Consider the following 17,202-nt stretch of genomic DNA (forward strand, 5'->3'; position numbering starts at 1 on the left):
TGAGGCTAAAATCAACTTTGCCCAGGTTGTATTGATAAGTAGGATATTCCTGGGGAATATGAGCAGAGTATTCACAAGAGGTCCATACTTCACTCTGCAAGGCAGAATTTTGCCCTGTGCTGCTTATTATTCCTTCTTGAAAATTTACTATAGACCACAGATTTTGATAAAAACTTTAGCTTTTCTTCTTATCCTTTCAAATGCACTGTCTTTGCGTTGAAGCGTACAGAATGTACCTTAAGCTGGGTGAAAAGTCTTCCATAGTTTTAGTGCCTTAAATCAGCCGGGCAGTATGATTGGCAGATCACAGGCATTTCTCCTTGGCAAGACAGTTTGCTTACTTGATAATTCACCGGAGCTGGAATTTCCTTCCCTTCCAGGTCTCGCCCACAGCCCAACCTTGCAGCCACAGCATGTGCCCTTAGCAAAGGGAACTTTGCTCCTCATTTTGCTTCTGCCTTTTGATGTTTCTTGTTGTGAGCCAAAAATATGAACTCTTTGGTACACACAGAAATGGGGGAGGTACTCAGAGAAAACTATACATAAAAGTTAGCAGCCAAGACAACCATGTGTAGAATTACTAGTCAATACCCTCTATAGAACAACAACAACCAACATAGTATTTATTGATTACATCTTATATGACAAATCCCTAAGTAGCATTAGTAAGATTTTCCAGCACAGTAGTTATTAGCCTGTCTTTCTTTCTCCTTTTTTGTTTTGATTTGTTTCTGATCTAATCCTGCCTTGAAGTAAGCCTTATTCACAGCTCTGGCAGCAATTCCTTCCCACAAGATTTGGGAAATTCACACTGTAATCTCAATATGGATTTGCCATTGGTGGTTTTTCCTTAAAATGGATCTGAATTGGAACCCAAAATTTGAACGCCACATTACTCTGGGTAAATGCAGGCTCTGATTTTAATGTTAATCCAAATCTGTATTTCAGGACTTGACAAGAAAAAACAGTAGTAGTAAATAGTATGTGAAACAGCAGGAACAATAACAACATCAATAAAAGCAATAAAAACAATAATATCCATGCATTAGAGCTCCTATGCTCATAAAGAATGCATTTATGAGTGCTTTTAAAACTCTACATACAGAGATCTTTCATCTACAATTGTAGCACGTACACTTGGTGTGCAACACAGCAACAGCAGGATTCCAGCACAATCTTTAGCGGGGAACGCAAAAAATAACATCAAATAGTGTCACAATTGAAACAGAGGGGAACATTCGGGCAACGTATAATTAATCCAGCTGGAATTTGGTCAGGATGTCCAGGTTAACACCTCATCCAGTTAGTGGGCTCTGTAGTAAATTGTTGAATATTGTTGTTTAAAAGTCAAATAATTTACCGAGCTCTTTTCATGTGTGGAAAATACAAGAAGGTCAACTGCCTTTTTAACATCTGGTAGCAGAACCCTGGTGATTTACCTGCACGCTGGTGATTGTAGATAGCCAAGTGATGGATGACTTTGCTAGAAAGCTCTTTCTGTTAACTCATACAAGCCCACAAGGAGCCTGATAACTCCGCTTTGTGGAAACATTAAAGGCTTTATCTGCAGCTTGTGTAGATTGACAAAGCACCCCAGATGTCAGTGGGACTCTGCTGATTTATACATGCTTTGGAGGTATCTCTAAATCAGAAGGCCATTCATTACTCTTGCTTGAAAAAAAAGGGAAAATAAGAAAAATAGAAAGTATTTTTATTAATTATTTACTTATTAGAAAACATTTTACTCTGACTTTCAAATTACCTTTCAAATCAAATCTGGGATTTTTTTTCTAGCCAAACCACACCAATTCTGCTGATCCTGTAGAGCTGACCTTCCACTCTTATAGAGGCATCTCTTTGATCAGCATACCTGTACTCTGAGAGACTGAGTGCTTTGCATTGACTGACAAAGACTAGTTTTCAGTCTTGCTGGCAAGAGGAAGCTAATATGCTTAGGGAAAAGCAAGGTGAGTTCACTCTGTTTTCTGCCTTATCAGCAAAACTGTCAGTCTGCAGTCACAGCATTGCAGCTGCTGGAAACTGAAGAGGCAGGAAGGGCATAGCGCTGCTTAATTTCTTCCCTCTCCCCAGGCTGAATTTGTAGGGCTGGCAATTAGAAAATTCATCTTATGGCTTGGAACTTTTGCTTCAGTTTCATCCTGGACTTTTAACAGGCACGGTGCTCAGCTGGGCTTCTCCATGGGGGCTGACTTGGAGGCAGTGTGGAGAGGATGAGCGTCAGACATACCAAGGGCAGTAGTTTCATAGCACAGTCCCCCTCCAGATTGCTCCGGGTTTCCACAGATCTCCAGATCATCGGGGGATGCTCTACCTCCACTGATTTACTGTCCTGGCAAATATCATGCAGAGCACAATCTATGCTGTATGTTGCAACGAGGCTAACGGCGGCTGAATGAGGGTAATGTTTGCAGTCAGGACTTTCCTTTACAAACACTGAATCATGCTGTTGTGAAACGAGGACGGAGTGATGAATGACTCACTGTTGGCAGCACACACTGCCCTATCAGTAGGCTCTGTGGAGGGGAAAGGGGGGGGGCTGGTGTTTGATATCATCTCTGTGCTCCCAGCTCCCAGCATGCTAATGAGTAATGCACACTGTGGCCTGTATTGATCTGTGATTTGCTTATTCACGAGGCTCTGCACAAAGACACCCAGATTGCTGGAAGTCCTGTTATTCACCAAGACAAAGATGTTGCTTTGGGGATGTTTAAAAACATCTCTCTTGCTTGGCCTTGATGTTTTCAGCTCGGATCGGTCTTTTTATTTTGGGCTTTTTTTTCAGGGTGAATGCTTTGTAGCAATAAAATGCAAAACTTCATTAGTAAGGGACAGAAGAAGCATGCCTAGAAGATTCAAAGAAATGATAGTAAGATAGACCCTTGGGCCAGTGGTTCAAAGTCAGCCCCTGCTGGTTATGACATAAGGGACATGACATCCCCTTTTTGGGTGCAGGTGATTATATCGTATGACCCAATGCAGAGGCAATGCAGGACCTGCCTGTTGGTACACTGCTGGAAATGGCTAAATTGCCAGGCTGTGGCTCAAGAAAGGGAGAAGGGAAAATGCTGTCCTCAGTGAAAGGGCATCAAGCTTGTTCTGCAGACTGTTTCTATGCTATGGCACAGATTAACTTCCCAAAGACTCCCTTCAGGATGTGGGGAAAGGGTCTGCATCCTGGGATACCCAGGGTTGAGAATGGTATTACAGGTCTCCATACTTAACCCGAGATGATAAATATCCCTACTGCCTAAACCCCCACTGCAGCCACTTTTTACTGAGACTCTTAGCACAAGGGCTGCAGTCCCAGAAAGTTTATAGATTGATCTGTCTTTTCAAGATGAAAGAAGGTGTTCACAGTTCACCAGTGAGGCATAGGGAAGGCTGGCCTGCCCCTGCCAACTGTCTGGGATTAAACAGGAGACTTCAGTCACCGCTTGCTCCTGCTGGGTCTGTAAGCACCAGATCCCAAGCTCACTGCAAGGCTCCCACTAACTTAAGCAGACTACAAATCAGGCTGTGAATAAGCACCATGTTCATTCAAAAAGACTGAGTGGAATTTAAAAGATGGGAGATAGCAGCTCTTCCCAGGACAGGGCAGGAGCAGACAGCCTGGTTCCCCTTGCAGACACATCCTGCACTAATAAGGGTTCAGTACTTGCGCCAAGGATGGGCGAGGTGAACATGCAGGAGTACCTTTATGCAACGACAGAGGTCGGAGTGTGGTTGCAGACCAAGCTCTAGGACGTGACAGCCCTTTCTCTCCATTAAATAGCTGTGAGTTAGTTTAAGAGGGACAAGCCCTGTTTTTCAACAAATAAGGTAGCTAAATTAATCAAGGAGAAGACATATGCAGCCAAGCTCTGAAGCAGTTTTTTCTGACAACAGTCCCCTCCCGGTGAATCGCTGCCATGTAGTGGTATGAGTATGGGCTAAGCTACAGTTAAGGCTGAGTGAACAACATGATTTCAAAAGTAATTGGGAAAGGGAGCGTGGAAATTGAATGAAGCCCAGAAATATGTTCTCAATCCCCACCCCAATCACACCGTGGGAGGAACTCGCCATTGCTGTAAATCAAAATGCACATTTAAAGCCTTTTTATAGTTTCTGCAGAGCATTCTCCTGGGGCCCAAGATGGCTGTTGATAGCCAAGAATGCATTACACTGAAGCATCACAGGTCCTGGAAAATCCTATCAAATTTTATGGAAAATGATAACATTCCTGCAAGCTTAATGAACCGTCGTTTCAAGGTTCTTAGGAGCGGTAGGCCCACTACTGAAATGTATGGATGGTGCACACAACCTTGCAGAAGAGATAAAACCCTCTAACAGTCCTGTGGTGTTAGCCAGGCTAAACTCCTTTTCATCTCCAACAACCATGCACCAATATTCACTCCTGAGATGGTCCTATAAATATTCCAAGCCTCTACAGAAATCTACTGGCTTCAGCCCCAGTCTGCTCTGTAGGGCTTTTCTGAAAGGCTTTATGGCTTTACTAATAAGGTAGACCCAGATTAACGCCCATTCTCAGCTTTTTCCTTTAAAAAGCCCCCGCAGTCAGCTTGGGAAAGCAGGCAGCAAAATAATGACTAGCTCGAAACCTCCACCCTGCATAGAGGTCTCTGCCCAAACCACGGGCTTGTGTGTTTTCGTCGGGAGTGCGCAGGCTCTAGGAAGGGGAGCCTTGGCACGGAGCTGCTCTGGGAAGAGGTGCATGTGGGTGTGAAGGCAGCCGGCTCAGGAGGAGAAGCGTGGAGCTGGTGCAGAACCAGACAAAGGCGGATGCCTGAGCAAGCACAGTGTGTGGCCCTGGGAAAGGCCCGGAGAGAGGGGGCTTTTGGGTGGGGGGCTTGGCCAAAACAGCGGGGGAAGTTGGGAACAGAGAAACCATCTCCTGGGGCTTGACTCCTGCTGTGTCACACAGGAGTTTGTCTCTCCTTTGTAAATAAACAAAGCTGCTTTCAAAAAACTACCTGAGCCCTGCACTGACTTTTCTTCCTGACTGGAACTACCTACAAGGTTGTGAATTTTAGATAGCCCCATGGGTGGAAGAGGAACAGCAGGGGTTTTGTGCAGACAGACAACCTAGCAATACAGACGAAGACACATATTTAAAGGGATCTGCAGTAGAAGTGAGCAGAAGAGACGGAGGGGAGAGCGGACAATATTCAGTAAGATTCATGAGATCCTCTCCCTTCGTGAAGAAACGGTGTCTGATCTAGATAAATTCAAGTAGGACGTTTCCCAGTTTCAATTCCTGACTGTAAGTACAAGCAAATTCTTATGCTGCCTCATTTTCTTCTGTGCGTGCACCAAATTAATGGGGAAGTGTTTGTGTTTCTTTAAGCAGTTATGCAGTGGGTTACCACTAGCTTCCTTAATCCAGGTACCTTGTTATCTTAATTAAAAACCCAAATCAGCTTTGATCTCCTACAACTTCATTGCATAACCAGTTTCATTATACTATTGTTTAAGCTCAGTTAGCTTTCCATGATGAAAAGAATTTGTGTTTCACACTGGGCAGGAAGTCCTACTTAAATGTTTCCTGGTTTTGATCTCCTAAAAGGGAATTAAATTATGTTCCTGCTTCAAAAAATGCATGGCAAACAGATTACTGAGTCACTTGACTTGCCATTCCATGAGCCAATGGGGCAGCAAGGTGGACACATGGAGGCTGAGGTTGCTCCATTCTCTTGCTTTACATGCAAAAAGGGCTGTGGAGATGGCTCAAAGCTGGTTTTTGACCCCCTTTTTTTGCAGTCCTTGCTGGCTGTCCAGCCTGGCCCCTCACATCAGCTAGAGGCAAGTTGAAGCAGCCCTTTTTCCTTTTGCACCCTACTCCCTTGTGCTGGGAACACGAGCAGGGCTAGCAGCAGCAACTCCGGTCACAACGTGGGGTCCAGGAGACTGTGACCACCCCTTCCTTCTTCCTGACAAAATGAGTCCCAGGGGTGCTTTTTTGACTGCTTTGGTTGCTGTAACACAGAAGATGTTGCAAACTACCAGGCTGGAGCAGCCCAAGGGCTGTTGTTGGTTTCTGCATCCCCTACTCTTCCTCCGAGAGCAGCTCTGGTGCTGTGCCCTACCTGCCCTCACCCTCCTCAGCACCGGCGCACCCGGGACCTGTGCTGCAGAGCTCTGATCTGACCGGGAAGGTCTTCTCAGCACCTTGACATCTTCCTGAATGGGCAGAACACCAGCCTCTGCTGGCTGCCTGGGCTGCCTCTGCACAGCTGGGCTCCTGCCAGAGAGGAACCAAAATCTGCGTTAAGCTGATCTGCTGCTTTCCCCAGCAGAGTGAAGGGAGCAAGTGAGTTTGCTCCTGATTATGCAGAAAAAAGCTTTCTAGGTTGCTGAGTGGCATTTTAGATCATTTAAGAACAATCCTCTTTGCCCTGCTCTCCAAACACGCTCCAGGTGGTATCCCAGAACTTATGTTTCATTTTGGATGGGATCTGGAGAGATTTACTTGTTGCCAGGTAGTCGCACTCACAGCGTGGCAAAGCCCAGTAAAGCAAATAGGACTAACATATTTTCTCACTATGTGTACAGTATAAATCCAAGGAACTGGCTGTCACATAAAGCACTCAGCTGCCTGTCTCGGACAGCAGAGGGGATTGAATTGCTTTAATTCTTTTCCCTCTTTCCCCTGAGGGACAGGTAAGGACCAGCTTTTGTGACTCTGGGAGATGCCCCTGGTTTCCTGCCGCTGCCTAGCAAGAGCTTCTGGCATTTGTGGGGGTGACCCAGGCACCCCCGGTGCAGGGGGAAGGGAGGCTGAGCTGTCAGGGTCTGAAGTGTTCTTGCTCCTCATCTTACCACTCAAAGGAAGCAGGAAAGAAAATGGTGACACATTTTCCCCACCAGTTGTCCTACATAAAAACAGAGTTATCTGCTTAAACGGTTACAGAGTGGCTGAAGTTTGCAACGGGTTGTCTGCAAGTTAATCCTCTGTGTCTCCATCGATCGACGTCACGGGAGTTTACAAGAAGCCAGAAAGAGACAACGGGTAAAATCTAGCCACTTAAAATGAAAGTCAAACAAATACCTATTTTGACTGTTGTAGTTTTACAGTTTTTGCTTCCTTTATACCCTCCCCTGCTTAGTATGTGATAATCTTTGCCTACTGTTCCCCTCCTCTTTCACCCCATCAGGAGCTTGACCCTTGCATTTTTCCCCAAAAGGGGTTTTCCTTGTGCACATAGATTTTATTCTCTCTTCCCTCCCTGCAAAACCTCCCACTTTCACGCTGTTTTACATGCAGTTAGGATAGCAGTGCTCCTGAAGTAGCTCTGGCATGTCAGTGCCCTCGGAGATGCTCTGGATCGCACTGCAAGCCTCCTGAGACGCATTAGTGCATGGCTGATCTTTAGTGGGTTAATGAAGCCCGAGCCCCATTTATGGAGCAAGATCTTCCCCAAATCACTGCCTGATAGTGCAGGTTGTTTGACCTCGGGGCAATTAAGGGGGCGTAACAAGGGGCAAGCAGTGCCTCGGGCGACCCTGGGCAGGGTCCAAGCCACAGGGTAGTCCTGTCTTAGCCCTCGTTTTGGCTGGTTTGGCCTGCTCCCTGCCTTACTCTCATGAGACCCTGCAAGTCCTGAGGCCCCGTGCAATTGCCCTGAGTGTTCATCCTTGAAAACAGCCCTAAGCACAATTCGGAGTAGAGCTTGGCCCTTAGGGGCAAATATTTGGCTACTGTCTCCCTCCTGTGATGAATTCAGATGACGTGACTGCACATTTTAATCCCGTGAGAGCGGTACAGTCCAGCACGCCTGCAAGAGTGAACTTTTGGCTAAATGGGGCAGGAAAAGCAAGAGCATATACAGCAATTATGTCTGCCTATACAGCCTACGCAAATGCTATGGGCCAGCTGGACAAGACTGCACGCAAATAAGAAATTTACACAGTTATCTACCTGGCTCGCAGACTCAGACAAGTATCTGCACGTACGAGTTCATGTGCATGCGGCAGACTGAGTCCAAGCCAAACACAAATTATTCCACTAACTCCAGTGGGACAAGATTTGTTTGTGCAGTTTCAGAGGCCGGTCTGAAAACTTGGAAAGAATATTTTCCAGGCATTTGACCAGTTTCTGGGTAATCTGAAAACCGGTATCTTTTACAGAGAATTATATAGCTATAGGCACACTCTCACATACATACATCTATGTATTTGATAGCTTTTTGCTTGCCTTTTTAGTCATTCTACTCCAATACTACTCTAATTATAAACGTACCCTGGAATGTGAGGATTAAGAAAAGTTAACCTGAGTTTTTCAGAGAAGAGGTTTTGGGCCACAAAATGAGTAGGAGGATTTTTTGGGGAAGGGAGGACCTATTTTGCTTCCTACACATACTTCGTGTCAGCAGTCTTTAGTTCTACTTAAATGTAAAGGAAATACGTTGCAAGGAGGAAAGTGCCTTACATTTTTTGAAGTCTATTATTAAAATGTAACAGAAATCAGACAAAAGTTTTCTTTGCGATCCACTGAAAGATCCGTGTCTTTTGGACTGCTGTTGGCATGAAAAAGTAATTTCTCCCATATGGTTGGGGTAGCTCCACTGTGCTAGGGCTCCTGAAGTGGCAGCTCACATTCCCTCTGTTTGTCTTCTTGTGGCATGGCAAATTGCCCGGCTCCTGAAGGCAGCTCGCTGCAGCACCGGCACATGGGGGCTGGAGCGTGTGGCTGTCGCCAGTAGCTATCTTGTTGCCACCTGAATGGCGGATTGAAAGAGCATCCTTGCTGCTTGGAGGACACAAGATGGGTGTCCTCTCTTCTCATAAAGCTCCTGTGGCCTTGGGTTGGCAATGTGTGTGTGCCTGGGTGGGATGGCCTCTGTGTTGTGGGCGGTGGGTTTTTTCTCCCCACCCTAATCCGGCTAGCCCGTGCTCTCAGCTAATGGAAAACAGCAGAGGTCCTTTGAGGCAAGGCAGATTTTCATCAGCAAGGAAGCTGCCCTCCCAAGGTAATGTGGGAATATCCCAGCCATCGAAGGGTCCACGCGCACGCCTGGTTTACCTTTCTCACCTCACCTCCGGTTATCAAAGAAAACAGGCCGTGACGGCACAGTGCGCTCCTGTTGGAAATACCAGTGTAAAATCAAGGCTTCTGGAGACAGCTCCTCAAAAGGGAGATTTGAAAGAGCTTCTATGCTCCCTTCCAGATGCTTTTATCTCTGACTCACCACATGAAAATGCAAGATACCATCGGAAAGAATCCTTCCTTCTTTCCATGCGTTGTTTGCTTGTTTGTTTCTGTGTAAATGGGGTTAGGTTAGAGGGACGGGTAACAGAGGGCGTCCATCCACTGTGCTCCACCGTGTCCCCACCTCCTCTTGCCCAAGTCCGTGCAAAGGGTAAATATAGCTCCTCGCTCATCCTGTTTATGTGTTAGAGCTAATGCAGTCATCTTGACTCAAAAGCTGAGATATTAAAGAATTGATTGTAGGAGGAAAGCACGGCTTAATGGATTGACCAGTGACTTACAGGCCAGGGGTTGAACTCCAGCTGTGGTTACTCATGGCTGACAGGTTACCACCATCTGACAGGGCTTTTGGGAGCCAAGAAAGCCCCGCTGGGCACAGCAGCACCTGGGGCTGGGGCAGCTCCTGGGCACGCTGTTGAACACAAGGCAGGCTGCTGGCCTCAGCGCTGCTCCGTCCGGCTGATGAGCCACAGCCAGAGCCCAGCAAAGCTGAACGTCAGTGCACGTCGGTTGTTTGACCTAAAGCAGCAAAAGTAGGAAGGGAGGAGGCTATAAGAAATACCTTAAAAAACATGAGTAATACAGCTTACTGGGATTTTAGTTAAAAAAATCAGTAAATATATTAGGTGAGTTCAAATCAATAAAAATACTGGGGAGGGTGCTTTCTTTTCCCCCTCACTTTTATGTTTATTTCCCTCTTTTTTCTTCCCTCAGCTCCATCTGGCAGAGTGGAAAAATAGTTGAGTGACACAAGGAGAAAAAGAAGGCACAAGGGATGCAAAATCAGAATTTTTTAAGGGGAGAAGCTACCTAAAAGCTGGGGAGAGGGGAATTACCCAGAAATTCTTGTTTTACAATAAGCACCACTTGTTATGGGGAAAAAAAAAAAAAAAGAAAAAGAAAAAACATAACAAATAGTTGCAGCCACAAAATGAGATAGCAGAGCTGTGGTGGTTTGGCTTTGCTTAATGCCTTTTGCGGCCAGAAGCACGTTCTTGGGGGTGACAAGGAGGAGTGCTTGGCCCAGAGGTACTGGAACCTACCTGAGGAAGCCAGAGCTGGTGGGTGGATAGTCGCTGGATTAATGTGCAGTTGTGAACACTCAGTCTTTTGTACCTGCACCGAGGGCTTTGGACGTGCACTCAGCAAGACTACAGGAACTCACGGGGTGCTGTTCTTGCCCCAGTATCATAATATAAGCACTGATTTTCAGGCAGCATTTGCAGGTGAGTGATGGGTTAGGTCTGTGACCCCTCTCCTGAGCGGTAATGCAAGTAGTGCTATATGCCTGCATGCACTTGGAGGACAGAGAGGATTTGGTGACCTCCTCCGGGCAGAATGACAGATAGCCTCCTTCAGCCCGAGGAGAGCCACCGCTGAGTCTCCTTGTCACAGCATGCCATCGAGCCATCGGCAGCCCATCCTGCTGATAGCAAAGCTAAACAATGGCCAGTTCATTACTGTAGCAAAAGCATCCTACAAAAGCTAGAGCAAAATAAATTAAAGCATTAGGGTCTCATTTTCTACAGCATTAGCGCTATGATGAATGTGAAATCTAATCCCTACTGGCATCACCAGTACCAAAGAAGCCAGTGCTATGTGTTAAGAGGGTGTTGTCAGAGCCCCTCAGGAATTATATGCAGTGATCAGAAAATCTTGTGTCTCTTTCCCCCTCCCTCACCAGCTGTCTCTGCTGACAGGAGGTCACCTCATTTCCCATTGGTGATGGACCAGAAATACGATGGCAGGCGTATGCTGAAGAAGCAAGCAAAGATTTTTCTTCAGAATTATTTTGGGAGTGAAGAGTTACTTGAAAGCAGAGAGAGAAGCTCGTGTTAGAATAGCCGCTCCCAGAACAGCCGCTCTGCTCAGATGGATTTATAATAGCCACTTCAACCAGTGCCAGGAAGACACTGAACTTCTAATGAATCATTTTTCCACAGCTGTGAATAGGTTAGGATGAACTTCAGGTATGCACATTTTTCTTTGAGATATAGCAACCACAGTAAAGCCTTGAACCCCTCCAGTTTTACCCACAGGGAGTGGCTATGCCCATCTTTCTTAGACAGATTTACTTGAAACTTTCTGTATTCTGCCCAGGAAAGGCTGAGAGACGTTATCTAGAAGAGCACTGGGTTTGGGTTTTCTGTCTCTGCACACCTCCCCACCCAAATTCAACTGTGGTGTAAGGAAAAGCATTGCCATTGACAAGGGGTGCTGGCCCTGGACCGCTTCAAGCAGATGTAACCTGCAGGACTGCACGTGCTACTGAGGCTAACGGCCAAGCTTGCTGCATATACCAAAGCCTTCTTGCAATCCTTTTTGCTACCTATAAGTTCTCCCATGTACATGTACATGGGCTCTCTGTGTCTCCAGTTCTTCCCCTGTCTCTATGCCTTTACCCCCATGCTTCCTTCAGCTAAAAGTTACCCTTTTCTCCATGTCAAGGAGAAACTTGTCCCAAGGTGCACCCCAATTTCCTCTACCTCTTCCCTTCCCTCTTTTGAGCCTGTCTTTTTTTTATTCCTCTTTTCTCATTCTTCTTTTCTTTCTCCTTCAGGGAGACAAAGTTTCAGGCAACACTTGATTTGATGGGTACTGTCTGGGATGTGTGGGCCACCATCACCCAGTAACTATGGAGGTGGCTGTGCCTGTTTGCTCTTAGGTCTGTTATACCCACTGGGCTTTGCTAATTCTCACCAAAACCAATGGGGGGGTAGAACAGCCCCTGAAACTTTGGAAGCGGTGTGTCAAAGTACGTCGAAGCTGTGCTTTAATATCCAAACAGCACTGCCTAACTGAGCGCAGTGTTTTGCAAACTGACAAGTAGACCTTTATGGTAGTAAAAATCGCACAGCTTTTGCTGAAGCTAGGAGGTCTCTTTTCATGTCAGGCCTTCTTGCCATGCTCTCGAAGAAATGAGAACAGGCAAACTGGCTTAGATAAAAAAGAACCGCTTTTAAACTGTCACTGAAGCTTTATTGTGGCCCAAAGATTTTTTTCCAGTTAGCTTTGGAAAAGTTGCTGTTAACTTTCATTGCTTTTTCTGGTTTCATACACCTGCGGCTTTGCTGTGCATCCTGAAGGGTAAGGATCAAACTGTCAGCAGCAGGGCGCTGCTTGTTATCGTTCAGGCCTGCCCCAGCACGGGTGGGGAGGAAACCTTTTGATAGAGACACTTTTTTGGTGTAGTACTTGTGCCTGTGGTTTAGCTTTTGGGCTCGGGGCAACCTGGGTGGAGCTCCCAGACTTTCTGGGGTCACTAGGGTGGTGCACGCCAGGGACTGGAGACCATCAGCACTAGGAAGCACGGATGAAGAGATAATCTTCACCTCCCTGTTTCTGCCCTGGTTTGCCCATATTTCATGGCCTATCTCCTTCTGATCTATACATTCCTGGTAGCATACCTCGCTGAAAAAGTATACCTTTGTTTGTTTTGTGCTGCACTGTTGAGGAGGATCCTCCTTACTTACCGAGAGCAGCGGCTGCCGCCTGGCAGAGGGGAGGCAAACGCTGTGCTTTCCCTGCCACCCCCCCTGGGCCATTCCTGGGCTTCTGTCATCGCCCAGAAGGAAAGGGCAAGCTTTGCTCTGCCAGCACGGGGGCCAGGCTGCTGGCAGCCAGAACAGGCGGCCGAAGACGAGGCGTCACACCGTCCCAGTGACTGTAAACACGCCACACGCCTTTTTATTGTTGTGTCATAATCACAATGTTCCTTTAATGTAGTTTGTTTAACTGGATGACTTCGGTGCTAAAAATAAGTGGATCTTGCTGTTTCCAGGACAACCGCTATCCCAACGGCTTATCTCGGCGCCTCTCCTCTGTCAAAAGGATGTTCTAAGCAGAGCTGGCCATGAATATTAAAAATGAAGCATGCACACAATCAAGCATTCCCTGAGAAGAGCCCCACGTTTTAATGCTACGCGTTATGCTAATAGGACAGTTGCTTCTCAGAGAGGTGCTTAATTCAAAGGCTGCACAGTGTGGGATCAGATTGCAAGTAAGCAGGAATGTAATGTGTGTTTCTTTCTTCTTTTTTTTTCAAATTCAGTCTCTTTCTGGTGGTTGGAGTGGCTTGCTAGGCAGCACTTTCTGCCTCTAGGCCAGAAATCCATAAACTGAAACCTTGGACGTGTGTCCTCAGCCCGCACAGTGGGATGGCTGCAGGGGGACAGAAAGCTGCTGCCTGGCAGGTGGCACCGGGTGGCAGGGGACAGCCTGGCTGCCTGTGGGCGCGGAGTGCCGGTGCCGCTCACCCTGAGCCGGGGAAGAGGCAGCTCCCGCAAGCGGCCCTGGGTTTTTCTGAAACCTTGGCTGGGTGAAGTTCAGCCGCTCTGCCCCACCGGAGTAGGGACGGATTGCTCGTTTGGAGGAGGCAAGGAGAGTTAAGAACCCTCCTAGCAAGGAAATGGTTGCATTAATAGATGTCTGCATTCCTCCAGCTTTTTATTCCCTATCCCCCTTTTTTTCCTCCTTCCCTCTCAAACAAAAAAAGCCTTTAAGAAAAACATCAGAAGAAGCCTGAGGAAATCAAAGGGATAATTTTTAACCTCTGTAACTGGACAAAAAGGAGGAGATAATTTAGCCAGTAGGGTTGGTTTTCCAGTACAGGTTGAGTGGGGGCTGACTGCTGAGCAGTAGTGCTCTTGCAAGAGCGGGTGAGACCCGTGTCCAGCTCGTATGTATTGAGCGAAGCAATTAGTTCACTATTAATCAAACTGTTTGATTCCATGATTACAAAGAAATGGTTAGTGTTACTGATGCAGTATATCAAGGTCTTGTACCAAGGCAGCAACTTCACCAAAAGCAGCCTCACTTCCTCTAATAGTATTTACTGAAAGAAAATATTAAATGAGTTTAAACATATTGCCCATTTATTTCTATCTCTGCAGTTATATTTTTTAAAAAACTTTCTACTTAATTGAAAGCACATTTATGTAGTAATTGGCATGAGTGCAGTGAGCAAGACCCTCAGATGTTATAAACTGGCTAGGTTTCATTGTCCAGAATTTAATTTTAATCAGATGAGGATCTGGCCCATTGTTAGGAGACCTTCTGAAAGCCTCGGTTGTTTATGAGAGCTGACAGCAAATGTAACTGTTCAACCCTTATGCACTGAACCTAGAAATTTTCAAGGTGACTGGCTTGGCTGCAGGACAGCTGCCATTTTGTGAAGTCAGTACAGAAGGCTTCAGAAAAGAAGTGGATCCTGAGCTCCCACTGAGACTTACTGTCTACTTCTTAGTATTTTGTTGTTCTTATTTTTTTCTCTCAAAACTGATTCTGACTCCCCATGGATATTTAATTTTCTTTATGAAAATAACGTAGCAGAAATACCTGCCCCTCTTTGGTCTGAAAATTTGGACTCTGAATCTCATACAAAAAAAGTGACTGGCTTTTCCTGATGTATTTCAGCACTTGCATTTCTAGCCCCAGCCAGAGCTCAAAAAGCCAAGATACATGAAAAATAATGTTACCTGGATGCTTTAAAATCTCAGAAATGGCTCTATTGTAATGGTGTTTGGAGCATAAAATTCCAGGGAGGTGCAAAGTCCTCTGGAGGTAATGCATATCTCACCTCACTGAAAATATCTTATCTTGGCAGGCTGTGTCATGTCAGAGTAAATAATGCCGAAATGCATTGAAGAATCTGGAGACTGGATCTGTCTTCAATATGGAATATCTGTATCACACCACTATTCCCACTTCTCGGCATCATTGCATTAGAGGGTAGTTCTTCCAAAAGCCTCAGAAATGCATGTCTGGGGACCCTAAAAGAGGCAGTTCGGGGGACAGGGTCTCGAGGGGTGATGGTTGATATGGCCCAGGCTGAGAAGGAGCTCACCTCCAAAACACCATTCCACGTGGTTTGCGGGGGGAGGGATAAAGGAGGGAGAGGTATTGACGTGTCATGGGTGACGGTGGTAGGAGGGTACAACTCTGTGGGCACAAAACTGTTTTTAACATGCAGGCAAAAATGTCTGGTGCAATTCCCATTGCTTTCAGTGAACTTCTGTCACCTCAAAATAAGGGGGACTTTGACCCTCTGGTTCTACTGCAGCAGCAGGACCATGGCAAAAAGAGGTATGTGCACATGTACACACACACCCCCATGCACAAGTATACAAATATATACAAATATTTCTATATGCATGCAGAGGGAGTCCCAGCAAGGCTATGAGAGCCAGTCAGCTTCATGAGGGACCAAGCAAGGGAGAATAAAGAAGGAAAAGGAGAAGACAGAGGAGGAGACAACATTACAGCTCATTCTGCCCCTTCCTGGGATTCAGACAGACTCGAGGCAGCCCACGTTCCCCCCTCACTGAGCGAATGCCCTGTTCCCTCAGCTGAGGTATTAATAAAGCCAACTTGCTTTTTCGGAATTAAGGAAAGAAAAGCAGATGTTGAGCCAAACTGACAGCCCTTCAGGAAGTCTTAAAATCCCCCAAAATTTTTTAAAGAGGAAACAAGGTTTGCAATTAGTGAACTGCAGCAGGTTAAACGGTCCAATTGCTATTAATGCAATTATAGTCAAGGCTGTGATAGCTCTAGTGTCTTCTTGAAAACTCAGGCCTCCATTTCATTAAGCCATTCAGTGCTTTTTTAGTACTGCATCCAGCATTTAGCAAAAGGAAACGTGAATTGTGGATCGAAAATCCTGCAGGGATGGCCCATATGCTCTAAAATGTGAGTGTACGTGTGCCTGGGGTAGGACTAGAAGGTGTTTGAGGAACCTTTTGGTATGTCCTGGAGAGCGCATAGCTTGGTGCAACAGAGCAGCAGCTTCAGCAAAGTCACCGTAGCGACTCTGCTGGGCAAATTAGTGCCTACACATAGATGCTGGGTTACTGCACCTGACAGGAGTAGTGCATAATAACAAGAATATGGGGCTGCCTTTATACTGGTGTCTCCACTGCTTGTGCTGCAAGAATGCATGTTATCCCTCTGCACCTTCCATATGGGAAACGCTTTAAAAATCCAGTGATTTAACAGGTTCCACTGTTTCCATCTAAGTTCCCCTTCTCAAGGGTAAGCCCTTGAGATCCCCCTTTGAATCTTTCAGCTGCAAATAGCAAAGAGCAAATCGGTGTCCGCCTCATGCTGCAGCCTTACCCTCTAGCCAAGCAGCACTTCTGAGTCCTTTCCATCCAGCCACCTGTTTCCTCAAAACCCATAGGAACTTAAACTTTCTACCACCTGGGTCAAGCTGGGCTCAAGTGCGCCTGTGGGTTCAACGCTTACAGGCAGAAAGACAGACGGACAGAAAATGGTGAGCTTTGCCATCAATTGCAAGAACTGTTGGCATACAACAACCTTATTTCTCAGCCTTTGCCAGTAAGTATTAGGGTGTTTTGCTCCTTGTGATGTTTAGGCCAGGCCCACCATCCATTACTTCTTCACACCCACTGTCCTTTACAGCAACATAAGCTCAGAGGAGCACTCTCAATGGGTGGCTAATATTTGGGCCTAGGGCTCCAGTCCATTTGGGGTTTGGATCCTGGCTGTGTTGCTGACATGATTTATGGTGTTTGCTGTTCAGTTTGAAATGCCAAAGACATCCATCAAGCCGTACAAAAAGGCCATCCCATCCTTTTCTCTCTCCAAAGCATGTCTGAAGAGGTATTTTTGGCTGCTAAGTGTAGCAACCAACACACTGCTTATCTAAAAAAACAGGGACTCCGTACACAAAAAAGAGGATCACTGAGATCATTGAGACCACAGCACATACACCATAAATAATAGGCTGTCTTTCTTACAAAATGCAAAAGAAATGCCACATGCACTTATTTTGTTTTACTGATCTCAGTTGGATTTTGTGATGAAACTTTTCCTGTAGGGAGTTCAATCCTTTTTTAATATCTTTACTTGTGCAACATTTTATCTTAGTACAGTCAGTCAGATAGGTAGAAAGAATAATGGATTTTTTTTCTTTCTATTTTGACTAGTAAGTAAAGGCATAAATGGACAAAATCATC

The sequence above is a fragment of the Mycteria americana genome, chromosome 3, assembly GCF_035582795.1.
Source record: "Mycteria americana isolate JAX WOST 10 ecotype Jacksonville Zoo and Gardens chromosome 3, USCA_MyAme_1.0, whole genome shotgun sequence".
In the NCBI taxonomy this organism is placed as follows: domain Eukaryota; kingdom Metazoa; phylum Chordata; class Aves; order Ciconiiformes; family Ciconiidae; genus Mycteria; species Mycteria americana.